Here is a 15975-nt window from a genome sequence, read left to right as displayed (position 1 = left end):
ATGTGAAATAAACACTTTCTCAGATGAAGGGAAAGTAAGAGGATTTGTTGTCAGCAGATCTAGTCTTAAAAAATAGTTGAAGGAAATTTTACAAATACAAAATAAATTATAACAGAAGGAGACTTGTCCACTCTCACCTTCTGGAAATCAAAACATAATAATCAGACAAGAAAAGGAAATAACGTGTTTACAGATTAGAAAAGAATGCATAAAACTTCCTATTTGCAGATGACATGATTTTCTATTGTGAAAGAATCTAAGAATTTCCCAGTGAGATTAGGATATGTGAGTTCAGTAATATTGCAGGATATAAGAGCAACACACAAAAATTTGTCACATTACGAAGGATCATTAAGGATCACACAAGATTATATAATTCAGTGGTTTTCAAACTTGTTTGAGTCAGACCTATTTATTGATTCTTGATTTAACTTTTTGTGCTTTATGGGTCTTGCTAAGGAAGTCAGATCCTAGGCCAACATGGTGAAGATTTGGGCCTATTTTCTTCTAGTAGTTGCAAGGTCTATGTTCCAGTGCCTAAATCTTTGATCCACAGTGAGTTGAGATTTGTGCAGGGTGAGAGATAAGGGTTTAGTTTTGTTCCTCGTGGCTTTCCATTTTTCCAAGCACCATTTGTTGAATAGGCTATTTTTTCCCCACTGAATATTTTTGGCACCTTATTCTAGTATGAAATACCTGTGTTTATGTAGGTTTGTCTCTGTGTCTTCTATTGTTCTCTGGAGACCATTAGTCTACGTGTCTGTTTTGGTGCCAACACCATGATGTTTTTATTACTACAGCTCTGTAGTATAGTTTGAGGTCTGGTATTGTGATGCCTCTTGCTTCACTTTTCTTGCTAAGTATTGTTTTGGCTATTCTGGATCTCTTATTTTTCCAAATAAATTTCATGATTGCTTTTTCTAATTCTGTGAAAAATATAATACTCTCAAAAATTAAATAATAATGGTAATTATAATACCAGTACCATGCCTATGTTGTATATCTATCATATGTTTTATTAAATTATTTTCAGTTATACATGGTGGTACAGTCTATTTTGACATATTTATACAGATATGTTAACTACAATCTCAAATATCAATTATAAAGTTCAAAATATGTTCTAGGTAATATTCTATGTCCTTTAAAAATGCTAACACATTCTTACCATCTCCATATTAGATAGGTAACATTATTATGCTTATTTTGAAGAAAAAGGAACAGAAAAAACATTCGTTATTTTAGTACAGAGTTTGAATACTAATCCAAGCACTCTGGCTTCAGAATCTATACTTGTAACCACAAAAATTTATAAATAAGAATAAACCAAGAGTAAAGACAGGTTGCCCAAGGACAAAATAAGTAATAAATACAGGAGAAATGTCAATGTTTATTGTATACACTTTTTGTATAAAAATGTGTATACATTCAAAGTGCCAGAAGTTTCAGCTGTCTCCTCTGAGTACTCCAGAGAACATCATGATAAATTGTGTCTGCAACAATGGGAAGATCAAGGAGAACTAACACAATACATATTTGTAATTTTTCCTGTAGGGGACAATACCAGTTCCCCATAAAGGACACTACCCTCTTCTTACCAATTATACCGTGGCTGACCGGAAAAAAAGTTTTTAAATAAGTCTCTTGCCAGGAAAGCCTAGGCTGAATGGAAATGTCCCTGGAAACACTATTGGATAATCTTTTGGTATTTTCAAGATGAAGCTTTTCTAGTTTGCTTTATTTTTCTCGGTATATTTTATTTATGATTTGGTATTTATAAACTCTATTTTTATGCTAGAAAATATTATATATTATGGTTTGCAAACCCTTTTGAAAATCACATAAAGCAATCCTGAAAATTATCTATGCTATCACAGATAATTTATCAAACATGCATTTAATGGAAATGTGGATACTTTCTATAGTATCAGCATAGCTTGGGGGAGAATCAACTAATTACATTTTGCAATGTCTTAAGTCACAAATATTAATGTTTTCTCTTCTATTATTGAAATATAGTCATTTTCTTTCATTAGCATGATTTCTATTTTCTCCTTCACTGACGGTTGTGTAAATTGAAACATTAATTTAAAGAGAGGTAATAGCATTTTTGTACTTATTAGAGTTTTAAGGGCATAGTTGTCTCCCTGAATATCAAATGTATATCTGAAATTCCAACACAATTGGTTCTAATTTCATGGTTACCTTTTTCAGAATTCAATGGAGTCTGATAATTTTATAATATTTGTATTTGATTTAATATTGTATATTTTATACCATCTATTATCAAAAATTTATTTATGCAAATCCATGAGAAAGTACTTCTGTGAGGAAATCTTCGGAAATAGTGTTCTGTTAATTATATTGTAAACATTTTTCTAAATCTGAGAAGCCCAATAATGTTCTCATACATAGTTTGAAAACATAATTTATTAAAATAATTAATTTACTTCTTAGTAATATGTGGTATTGGATTGAAAAGCCTATGACTACACTCCAGATTTGGCTGCATCTATGAATGAAAAAATTGAGTTAGGACACTTAAATGAATTTGCATACTTCCGTGAATAGCACTAGACTTGGTTGACTTCAGTTAACAGCCCACCTCCTCTCACATAACAGTGGAATGGTTTTGGAGAACTAATACTTTAATTGTAATCATGGCAGGACCAGGCACAAAAATCAGTACAATTTATTAGGTGTTATAAAAAGTCTTTTGGTATATTTAATTAATATTTTGAGTTAAAAATTTTTCAATTTTGTTGATTTCTGCTCTTATCTTTCTTATTTATCCTCTGGTTATCTAAGTTTAGTTTATTCTTCTTTTCATAGTTTGCTACAGTGAAATCGTAGATCAAGTGTTGCAAAATTTCTTACGTAGGACTTGAGTGTTCTGAATTATCACTGAATCATTGTTTTGGCTTCATTTTGTAAATTTTGAAATGTTGTGACTTCGTTTACATTAATTTCAAAATATCAATTAGTTTTCTTGTTTTTCTTTTATCTATGTTTATTTTGTGCTGAGTTAATTTCTAAGTATTCAGGTATAGTAGTCCATCCTTCTTTGTGCGATTTCACTTCCCAGGGGTTTATATACCTATGTTCCAGTATGGTCTGGAAAATATCAATGAAAAATTCAAGAAATAAACAATTCATAAGTTTTAAACTACCATTCTGATTAGCATTATGAAATCTTCCACTGTCCACCTCTGTCCCACTCAGGATGTGGATCAATTCTTTGTACAGAATATTCATACCATGTATGTTATCCACCCATTAATCACTTAGTAGCTGTATCCATTATAAGATCTACTGTGTGATTACAGAGCTTGTGTATGTAACCTTTACATATTAGCCTAATGCTATGTCACAATGCCTATGCCATTCATTGCATATCATCTTATCATGTGGCACTGAATCATCTCACATCCTCACAAGGAAAGTGAGGTATAATGAGATATTTTCAGAGAGACACCATGTTCTGATCATTTTTATTACAGTATATTGTTACAATTGGTCTATTTTATTATTAGTTATCATTGTTAATTTTTTACTGTGCCTAATTTATAAATCGAACTTAGTCATAGGTGAACATGAATAGGAAAACATACTATACACAGGGTTCATTATGACCTATGGTTTCAGGAATTCACTGGGGATATTGAAATATATTCCCCATGAATAAGGGGAGACTATTTTGTATTTTTCTAATATCTGTACTCTTTGGAACACTAATTTCATTCTCTTGTCAGATATCTTGTTTTATATGATTTGAATTATTTTTAAATCATTGGACTTTCCTTATGGCCCCAAGTATGGTTTATATTGGTAAATGTTCTATTGCATTGCAATAGATGTACATTGTGATTTTGCTGGGTGGAGTGTTCTACAAATGTTAAATGCATAAGTGTGGATAAAATTAGTGTTTCTGTCTTCTATGTTCTTATTGAATTTTTCTAATTATTGCATTTGTTAATAGGAAAGGAGTGTTGAAGTCTCCAAATATAACTGTGGATTCATCTATTTCTTCTTTCATGTTTATTATTGGAAGCTTCATAGTTAGGTAAATACACACTGAAGATCATTACGTTGTCTGAATCCTTTAGAATTATGTAATGCCCCCTTTATATCTGGTAATATACTGTGTTCTGAAATCTACTTTGTCTGGTTTTATTATAGGTCTACATCTTTCTTTATATTTTTGTTTATATGAACTGTGTATTTCCATTCCTTTTCCTTTTTTTTTTTTTTTCTGTGCTGAGGATCAAACCCAGGGCTTTGTGCTTGCAAGGCAAGCACTCTACCAACTGAGCTATCTCCCCAGCCCTCCTTTTACTTTTAATGTATAAATGTCTTTTGATTTCAAAAGGATTTTTATATAGCCTATATTTATATATCCTATTTTAAACCAATCCCTATTATATATTTCAAGAATTTTGTAGCTAATTATTATTGTGGATAGATTACAGTCTTCCATCTTGCTAACAGTTTTCCATTTGTTACATCTGCTTTGTGTTTTATTTCTTTTTGTACATTCTTTTTGTTTGTGTGTTTGTTTTGGTACCAGGGATTGAATCCAGATGTTCTTAACCACTGAGCCACATCCCCATCCCCATCTGTATTTTTTATTTAATTTTGAGACAGCAACTTACTAAGTTGTTTAGGGCCTTGAAAAATTGCTGAGGCTAGCTTTGAACTTGTGATCCTCCTGCCTCAGTCTCCCCAGCCACTGCCATTACAGATGTATGCCATCATGCCAAGCTTTTATTCCTTCTTTTGTAGTGAATATGTTTATTTCATTTAATATCCACCATCAAGTAGAATTAGTTTTTAACTATTTCTTCCTCTGTATTCTTTGTTCTTCTAAAATTCCAGTTACAATATGTTAGACTGTAAACCTCACAAATATTGGGTGTTCTCTTCTGTTTTTTTGTTCTTTCATCTTTTCCTGATTCACTTTGGATAATTTCCATCGACCTATCTTCTTAAAGTTCTTTTTGTCCCTCAGCTCTATCCAAACTAGTGATTAGTTTACAGAAAGCATTCTTTAACTCTGTTACTATGCTTTTTATTTCTACCATTTTCATTCAATGTTTTTCTATAATTTACAACTGATTGCTGAATCTATCCATTTAAACATGGATGTTTGTCTTTTCCATTAGAGCTTTCATCATTTTAATCAGAGTTATTTTAAGTCTCCTGAGAGTTCTATCATATTTGTCATATCTGAATTTAATTATGATGATTGCATAATTTCATGACACTTTAATTTTTGCTTGTTTAGCCTCATAATTTTGGTTGAAAGGTAGACATTTTATGAAGACAATAAGGACTAGAATCCTTATTATGCATGGAAATAAGTATATCTTTTCTTTTGCTAGTCCCTATTTATTCAATGCTAAGCCAATATAGTCAGGAGTTGATTTGTTTGAATTTTGTTTCTACTATGATTATATGCTTAATCTCCATAAAAAAATTCTAACTTGTGTTGGTTTATGTTTAGGGTGAGGACTATTTTGTCAAAGTGATTATTCATAATGACTTTTTCATCTTCAGCTGTGAATTAGGGCTTTTGAATAAACTTCAGAGTAGATTTCTCTCTCTCTCTTTGTGTGTGTGTGTGTATGCATGCGTGTGCACACATGCATGTGTGTTCTTCTTTCCATTGATATACTGCCAATATTTGGTATTCTAGACTTTTCAGCCTTGATGTGACAGTCATGGTGTCATTGAGCATTCCCTATTGTCTTTATGTAGCCTCAGTTTTATGGCTTATATGTCTTATGTGTCTCTAAGTCTCAGAGTGAGAACAACTTAGAGATTCTGCTAAACTCCCTACAATAGGAAGTCTCCAGTGGTCTGGGCCCAGACACATTCCTGTCTCTCACTCACAGAATGATAGAAAAAAAAATTTTTTTAAGTTCCCCTGCTGCTGTGTTGGATCTTCACTAGTATCCTAACACTGTTAGTTGTTCTTTCCCCAGCAAGTGAAGCCTTTTGTTCTGAGAGATATGGGAGAAAAACCCCAAGGGTCTTCATTCTTTCCCATCAGAGGCTGCAGTTCTTTTCCATCAGGCAAGCATCATAACAAAGAATTCCCCAGTACTTTCTCCATGTGTAATACCTTTCTTTGGGAAATCTGGTAAAGACCATGAGTGGCACAAATTCCCTAATGTCTGTGACTCATGGTCCCTCCATATTTCATGCCAGTGTACAATTGACTTGTAACAATTGTACTTGGTACTGGCTGATCCGGGCAAATAATTGTATCTCAAATTCTCTTGTACATATGAGACTTTAAAATATATTTTGTGTTAGTTTGTGGTCATAAGACCTAAAATTTCTAATTAGATCAAGAAAAAATTGTAGATTTCCTTTTTTATAACTTCGTTGAAATCTGTTGTCTGCTAAACCCCTTTTACTTGTTACTATATATTTCTCCTATATTTCCCCCCATTTTGCTATCGTTTAAGTGGTACTTCAGGTGGCAGGAAAAATATGCTTATTTTGTAAGATTACTGTCTTTACCCAGAAATCTAATAGTTTCTTTTAAATACAAGCACTATACCCACATATTCATTATAGTGATTATCATTTTAAGTATATATCTATATTTCTTATGTTTGGAACATATCCTAAAATCCATAAGCTTCATCATAAATGAGTAGAAAGTTCATAAAATAATTTTCTCTTCTAGTTTTATTTGAAAACAAATAAAAACACCAACAATTATTTAAGAAATGTAAAACTTTCGTTGGATTCAAAATATAAAAGATTATGGATATGAATGTGATTTTGTGCAATATATGTGTTTTTAGTCCTCATTTCCTGACATACAACTCTAAAATCCATAGAATTGCCAAACTGATAAGTATATTTTGTATGCTAAGGAGATGGCTCAGAGCCCTAGGTAACTCCATGATTTAATCTGGACAACGGAAAGCACCAGGAATTATTAGAGTGTTTGAGCTGAAAGTCCCAAATCTTGGACAGTGGAGTAGGGCTTAATACTAAACTTATAACCAATTGTAAATGATTTAATGAACAATTCCTATGAAATGTAGTCTCCATAAGGTCAAAAAGGACTAAATTTGTAGAGCTTCCTGGTAGCTAAATATGTGGAGCTTCCTGGTGAATGGCACATCCAGGGAAGCTCTGTGCCCCTTTCCATATACCCTACCCTATGAATCTCTGCCTCCTGGCTATTTCTCTGTAGTCTTTGTAATATCCTTTACAATAAGGAATGTGTTTCCCTGACCTCTGTGTATTGCTCTAGCCAACTCATCTAACCTGAAGACAGGGTCAGGAGAACTCCAATTTATGACCAGTAACTCGAAAGTACAGGTTTCAGTGTGGGACTTGTAATCATTATCTACAGTGAGTGGTCATTCACAGGACTGAAAATATTGTGAGTTCTACAGTGTCAGAATTAGAGGACATCTAGCTGATATTCACTGGAGAATTGTTTGGCGTGTGGGGAAAAAAGTCCCGCACATCTGGTGTCAGAAGTTTGAGTGACTCTATAGGAGAGAAAGAAAAGCCCTTTTGGCTTTCCTAACTTATAAAATTTTAGACAATAGTCCCTATCAGGAACTAATAGTTATTTTAAAAATAAAAAAAATAGCTTCTCTTATCTAAGAAATAGGTTATACTGTAGATTATTTTCAACTGCCTTGAATTTTAAATTTCCTAATATTCAAACCATATTGTAAAATTTTTATTTTTTTAATTTTTTATTGGGGATGTATTGGGGATTAAATCTAGAGGTGTTCTACCACTGAGTCACAACATCAACCATTTTTTGGTTTTATTTTGAGACAAGTTCTCACTAAGTTGCTAAGACTGTCCTTGAATTTAAAATCCTCCTGCCTCAAACTCCTGACTTGCTGGGATTATAGGCATGTGTCACTGCACCCAGCTGTAAAATTTTTTAGTAGTGAATGATGTGTATTTTACTGAAAACATCAACCTGATGCCTAATACTTCTTTATCATATTCCAGGTATTTCAGATAAATAAAAGTATTGAAAGAGAAAGAATAATGTTGGGTCCATACAGCATAATTTAGAAACAAAATTTCTTCAGAATTAACCTATTAAAATGTAGTCTGTAACAATGGGATTTCTGCATCTGGTCAACACGAAATGCAAGGGGAACAGATAATCTTCCACCTGAAACAGAAAACACACACAAAAACAAAATCATGACTAACTTTCCAATACACAAGATATCAAGAAATGAAAATTAATCATCTAAAGATGAAAAGCTTTATGTGCTCTATGATTACCCCTCCTACACTCTTGAGTGTATCCAGGTGGAATCATAGAGAGGGGGACCCAGGAGAACCGAGCTGACACTTCAAGTTGAAGAGACAGAGCAGAAAATCCGGGAGACCCAGGTAAATACAATCAGCAGGACTATACCCAGAGACTGTAATGCTACACAGAAAGTAAACTCTAGAGATCTACAGAATCCTCCTTTGAGTTTTCATCTCAGTGCTGATCAATACAGTCGTGTGAAGAAAGACATAGACACCTGTGGCAAACTACCAAGAATCGGAGGTAATATTGCCCAATGCTCATCCAGTCCCAAGAATAGTTCTTGTGCTTACCAAGGAGATTGGAAAATCTCATTATTGGCAGGGTATTTGTAGAGTATTCTCAAGGATCTTGCCCCAGTAGTAGGCAACACCTAGTACTGTTTGTCCTAGCAACTCTTGAACCTAATACTCCCACAAATCAAACTGTTACCAAGTAACTTTGCTAAAATCCAAGTATATTTACTGTGCATTGAAGTATACTTATAGCCCAAGTATATTTATAGCATATTCATATATATTTATAGTAATACAAAAATATTTAAGATCCAAAAATATAAGCTTTTAAATAATTGGCATCTATTAAAAATTATATCATGTAAAAAGTAAAGAAAATGAGTTAAGTAAATATTTTTTTGAAAAAAAAAAACACCAAAATTGCAATGTATAAAGTCACTAATTTAAAGACAAGCCACAGATTGGAAGAATATATCTGCAAATCATATATCTGATAAAGTACTTGTATCCAGAACATATAGAATTAAAATCTCAATAATAACAAATAAATCAATAATGAATTGAACAAAATATCTAAATGAACTCTTCATCAGAGAATATATATGGGTGACATGTAAGAATATGAAAAGTTGTTCAACATCACTGGTCATGATTGAAATTAATAGTAAACTCACAGTAGTGTATCACTGCACACATTTATTAAACAACTAAAAATATTCAAGACATGCTTTTCTGGTACTGGGAATTGAACCAGGGGTGCTTTGCCACTGAACCAAATCCCCAACCCTTAAAATATATATATTTTTTGGTATTGAGACAGGATATAAGTTGCTGAGGTTGGTCTTGAATTTGCAATCCTCCTGCTTCAACCTCCCATGTCGCTAGGATTACAAGTATGTTGTACCATTCTTGGCTGACTTTTGCCCTTTCTGAGCAAAAGAATAATTCTAAGATTGTACAAATCATGATGACTTTATTGACAAAGTATAATTTAACTGAGTAATTGTAGGTTTATTCTTGGGGATGACTATGGTTCTTATTGATGATGAACCTGAGGTCATTGAAGAGTGACTAATAGAATGCTATTATCAGTCATCCCTGTAAAATTTTTAACATACATGTCAAAGGTAGACAGCTCAGTTTTTTAAATAATGGTAAATTTACTGAAGAGTTGTAATGATAGATTATAAATTTCCAATGTACCCTTCATTCTCATTCTCAATAATTATTTTTATGTTTTTAATTATTTTCATGTTTTTATAATTATGTTAAAATTACAACTAAGCAATTGATGTTGGTATAGCAGTATTGACTAATCTATAGACTTCATTTAGATTTCACTTTTACTGCTTTTTTATTTGAGGATCCAATATAAGATGTAAGTTGCATTTCTATGTCATTTCTGCTTGATCTCCTCAGATCTGCTGTAATTTCTTACTCTTTACTTATGTCTATCAAATTGAAATTTGAGATCTATTTGAGATTTTTGGTGTTTTTTCATGGTTAGATGGGGATTATATATTTCGAGAAATATTATCTAAGAAGTGAAATTTCCTTTTAAATACATTATAATAGTTGTACATGCTAGTTACATGATTTATTACTAGAAATATTAATCTTGGCAATTTGTCTGAAGGGCTTCTGCATTAAAAAGTTACTATTTGTCTTTTTTAAATGGATGCCTTAGAAATAAACCACTAAATCTAGCCTACACTCAAGGGGCAAGGGTTTATATTCTACTACTTGGAGGGAAGTACATAATAGAATTTGTAGACCTATATTAAAAGCACTAAAATAATTAATAAATGTCTTTGTGGAGACACTTAAACTCTACAAGTATTCCAATTATTTTAAAACTTGTCCCCACAATTTTAATGTTGATCTTTAATGTAGAAGTTATTACTATGGTATTCTAATGGTGATATTTATATTTGTCTCATGCCTTCTACATTTATTTATTATATAAAATATATATTTATTATATAGAGAGAATTATTATCTAAATAAGACCTTACCTTTCTTTATCATTTGTTTCTCTCATAAATCATTTATTTATATCAATACAGACTGATAAATGTTTATTTTATTCTTTGAGTTAAAGTCCAATAATATTTTTATTTCTGATGTTTCTTAAGTTGTTCTGGTTTTGACAATTGTGTACACTTTCAGGTTGGTTCATGAATCCTTTAGAAGTCCTCACCTTTTTTTGTCAAATGAACCATTCCTTACTTTCTAACATTACAGAATGCTCCATGATCATCAGGTATTTCCTCCCTTAGCCCTAGAGACAATAATTTCTCAATCAAGCTTTCCTTTTCATTAGACTGTAGAATTTAGAAAATGAGACACAAATAAAATATGCTCATTGCTTCAGGTTGTCTTGTAGAGTCTCTCAGCAGACAGAACTAGTAAATATATTTATGTAAATGAATCCAAGTATATACTCATCTATATTAATTTCTGAAACTATCTAATTTCATAATACCATTCCTGACTTCGATCTAGCAGTACAGGATTCATTCTAGTCTTCTTACCTTGATTTTTTTCATTTCATTCTCTGGGAGAGAAATCTGGCTTCCATAATAAATTCTTCATCTGTCATTTCAAACTTAGAACATATGTAAAAATTACTTTCAGAATTTCAGAGAAACAAACTTAACAACTATATTGCAGTATGTATGTTCATTTTTTTTTGTCTTTAGCCTTACAGTAAAAAAGTAAAACCTAGCTTTCTAAAAGTTCCTTAGATCTGCTCCATTTTCCCTACCCAGGTTTGTTCAGTGAAGTTAAGATATATACCAATAATACATTTAGATTAATTTTTCACCCTCTACAGTTTATTCCAGAAATCTGTAATGTCCTGGTTATTGGTGGAGTGTGTGTGTGTGTGTGTGTGTGTGTGTGTGTGTGTGTGTGTGCGTGTGTGCATGTAGTAAAGTTCACTTTTACTGAATACTTCTGTAGGGTTTAAAAAATGTGTAAGGTCATGTATCTACCATCACAGTACCTCACAGAACAGACTTTACAACCTAAAGTTTTCTGCAAATTGCTCCTTTTTATTAATGGCCTGCCAACCCCAACCCTTGGAAACAAGTGCTCTGCTTTCTATCCTTATTGTTTTGTCTTTTCCATAATGCACATAACTAGAGTCAAGTATTATGTAGCCTTTTGGGTCTAGCTCTTTTATCTGGTGAAATGCACTAAAATTTCTTCTACTTGTTGCATAATTCATTAGCTCATTCCTTTTTGTTGACTATTTATAGATATACCACTATTTATGTATCCTTTCCAACGTTAAAAAGACTTTTAGATTTTAATTTTTATATTTTTATTTTATTTAATACATCAATTTTTTATTTGTTCTAATTAGTTACACATGACATTAGAATGCATTTTGACACATCATACATATGTGCAGTATAACTTCTCATTCTTCTGGTTGTATTATGTAGAATTAAATAGGTCAGGTAGTCATAATATGTACATAGGTAATAATGTTCAATTCCTTCTACTATCCTTCCTTCAACCATACTCCTCTCTTCACTTCACTCCCCTCTGCCTAATCCAAAGTACCTCTATTTATCCCTAGTGCTGAATTAGCATCCACATATCAGAGAAAATATTCAGCCTTTGGTTCTTTGAGATTGACTTATTTCACTTAGCATGATATTCTCCAGCTCCATCCACTTACCTGCAAATGCCATATTTCATTCTTCTTTAAGGCTGAGTAATATTCCATTGTGTATATGCCCCATTTTCATTATCCATTCATCTGTTGATGGGCATCTAGGTTGGTTCCATAGTTTAGCCATTGAAATTGAACTGCTATAAACATTGATATGGCTGCGTCACTATAATATGTTGTAGTTGTTTTAAGTAGTATGGTGTAGTATGTTTTAAGTCCTTTGGGTATAAACTGAGGAGTGAGATAACTGGGTCAAATGGTGGTTTCATTCCAACTTTTCTGAGAAATCTCCATACAGCTTTCCAGGGTGGTTGCACCAATTTGCAGTCCCAACAGCAATGTATGAATTAACCTTTTACCCGACATCCTCACCAACACTTATTGTTGCTTATATTCTTGATAATTGCCATTCTTACTGGAGTGAGATGAAATCTTAGAGTAGTTTTTATTTGCATTTCTCTAATTGCTAGAGAAGTTGAACATTTTTTCATGTATTTGTTGATCTATTGTATTTCTTCTGCAAAGTGTCCGTTCAGTTCCTTAGCCCATTTAATGATTGGGTTTTTTTTTTTTTGTTTTTTTTTTTTTGGTGTTAAGTTTTTTGAGTTCTTTATATATCTTGGGGATTAATGCTTTCTCCGACGTTCATGTGGTAAAGATTTTCTCCCAATCTGTAGGCTCTCCCTTTACATTATTTATTGTTTCTTTTGCTGAGAAGAAGCTTTTTTGTTTGGACCCATTCCATTTATTGATTCTTGATTTAACTTCTTATGCTTTAGGGGTCTTGTTAAGGAAGTCAGATCCTAGGCCAACATGGTAAAGATTTGGGCCTACTTTTTCTTCTATTAGGTACAGGGTGTCTGTTATAGTGCCTAAGTCTTTGATCCACTTTGAGTTTTGTGCCTGGTGAGAGATAGGGGTTTAATTTCATTTCGCTACATATGAATTTCCAGTTTTGCCAGCACCATTTGTTGAAGAGGCTATCTTTTCTCCAATGAATGTTTTTGGTACATTTGTCTCATATGAGATAAAAACTGTATTTAGGTGGGTTTCTTTCTTTGTCTTCTATTCTGCAATATTGATCTATATGTCTGTTTTGGTGCCAATACCATGCTGTTTTTGTTACTGTGGCTCTGTAGTATAGTGTAAGGTCTGGTATTATGTTGCTTCCTGCTTTCCTTCTCAGGATTATTATAGATACGCTGGGTTCTTATTTTTTCCAAATGAATTTCATGATTGCTTTTTATTTTTCCATGAAGAATGTCCTTGAGATTTTAGTAGGAATTGCATTAAATCTGTATAACACTTTTGGTAGTATCACCATTTTGACAATATTAAGTGGGAGATCTTTCCATCTAGAAAGTTCTTCACTTTCTTTAGTTAGTGTTATTTAGTTTTCATTGTGGAGGTCTTTCACCTCTTTTGTTAGATGGATTCTCAAGTATTTTTTTGAGGCTATGTGAATGGGGTAGTTTTCCTAATTTCTCTTTCAGTGGATTCATAACTGATGGATAGGAACAAATTTGATTTATGGGTGTTAATTTTATATACTGCTACTTTCCTGAATTAATTTATTTTTTCTAGAAGTTTCCTGGTGGAATTTTTTGGATTTTCTAAATATAGAACCTTGTTGTTGGCTAATAGTGATAGTTTGAGTTCTTTTCTTCTTCATATCCCTGTAATATCTTTCATCTGTCAAATTGCTCTGGCTAGAGTTCCCTGGACTATGTTAAATAGAAGTGGTGAAAGACGGCATACCTATCTCATGTCAGTATTTAGAGGGAATGCTTTCAATTTTTGTCTGTTTAGAATGATGTTGGCCTTAGGCTTAGCATAGATATCTTCTAAATGTTGAGGTATGTTCCTACTATCCCTACTGTGTCCAGTATTTGGAAAATTAAGGGGTGCTATATTGTGTCAAATGCCTTTTCTGCATCTATTGAGATGATCATATGATTCTTGTCTTTAAGTCTGTTAATATGATGAACTATGTTTATTGATTTCCATATGTTAAACCAACCTTGCATCCTTGGAATGAACCCCACTTGATGACAGTGCACTATCTTTTTAATATGCTTTTATATGTGATTTTCCAGAATTTTATTGAAAATTTTTGAATCTATGCTCACCAGGAATATAGGTCTGAAGTTTTGTTTATTTGATGTGTCTTTGTCTGGTTTTGGTATCAGGGTAATACTAGTCTCATAGAATGAGTTTGGAAGGGTTTCCTCCTTTTCTATTTCAAGGAATAACTTAAGGAATATTGGCATTAATTCTTCTTTGAAGGTCTTGTAGAACTTGGTGAGAATTTGTCTAGTCCTGGACTTTTCTTGGTTGGTAGGGTTTTGATGGCATCTTGTATTTCATTGCTTGAAATTGATCTGTTTCAATTGTGTTTGTACTTCAGATTCATTTTGGGTAGATCATATGTCTCTAGAAATTTGTTGATGTCTTTAAGATTTTCTATTTTATTGGAGTATAAATTTGCAAAATAGTTTCTAATTATCTTCTGTATTTCAGTAGTGTCCATTGTGATATATCCTTTTTCATCACAAATTTTAGTTGAGTTTTTTTTTCTCTCTCTCTTCATTAGTATACCTAAGGGTTTATTAATCTTACTTTTTCAAAGAACCAACTTTTAATTTTGTCAGTATTTTGAATTATTTCTTTTGTTTCAATTTCATTGATTTCAGCTCTGATTTTAATTATTTCCTGTCTTCTACTACTTTGGGTGTTGATTTGTTCTTTTTTCTTGGGTTTAATGATAGGTAATTTATTCATTGACTACTCTTTTAATTAATGAGCTCAGTGCAGTGAACTTTCCTTTTAGCACTGCCTTCACAATCTCCCAGATATTTTGATATGCTGTATTGGTGTGCTCACTTACCTCTAAGTATTTTTTAATTCCTCCCTGATTTATTCTGTTATCCATTCATCATTCAATAGCATATTGTTTAGTCTCCAGGTTGGAGTAGCTTCTATTTTTTATTTTATTATTGATTTCTAATTTTATTCTATTATGATCTGATAGAATGTCGGGTAGTATTTTTTTTTGGTAGATGCTAAGATTTGATTTGTGGCATAACATATGGTCTATTGTAGAGAAGGTCCATGTACTGCCTAGAAGAAAGTGCGTCTGCTCTTTGATAGATGGAATATTACTATATATGTGAAGTCTAAGTTATTGAATGCATTATTAAGTTCTAAAGTTTCTTTGTTTAGTTTTTGTTTGGAAAAGCCAAAGAGAGAGGTGTGTTAAAGTCACCCAGTATTATTGTGTTGTGGACTATTTGATTCCTGAAAATAAGAGTGATTTGTTTGATGAACCTAGGTACTCCATTTTGGGGGGCATAAATATTTATGATTGTTATGTCTTGTTGGTGTATGATTCCTTTAATCAGTATGAAATGTCCTTCTTTGCCCCTTCTGACTAACTTTGGTTTGAAGTCCACTTTGTCTCATATGAGAATGGAAACTCCTGCTTGTTTACACAGTACATGTGAGTGATATGCTTTTTCCAAACCTTTCACCCTCAGTCTGTGGATGCCTTTTCCTACGAGATGAGTTTCTTAGAGACAGTATATTGTTGGGTGTTGTTTTTTTAGCCCAATCTGCCAGTCTGTCTTTTGATTGATGAGTTTAGACATTAAAATTCAAGGTTATTATTGAGATATGATTTGCATTCCTGGTCATTTTGGTTTTGTTATTGTTTTTAATTTTACTTACTTTCTCCTTTG

Source organism: Sciurus vulgaris (assembly GCF_902686455.1).
Source record: "Sciurus vulgaris genome assembly, chromosome: X".
Taxonomy (NCBI): Eukaryota; Metazoa; Chordata; class Mammalia; order Rodentia; family Sciuridae; genus Sciurus; species Sciurus vulgaris.
This window is presented reverse-complemented; position numbering follows the sequence as displayed.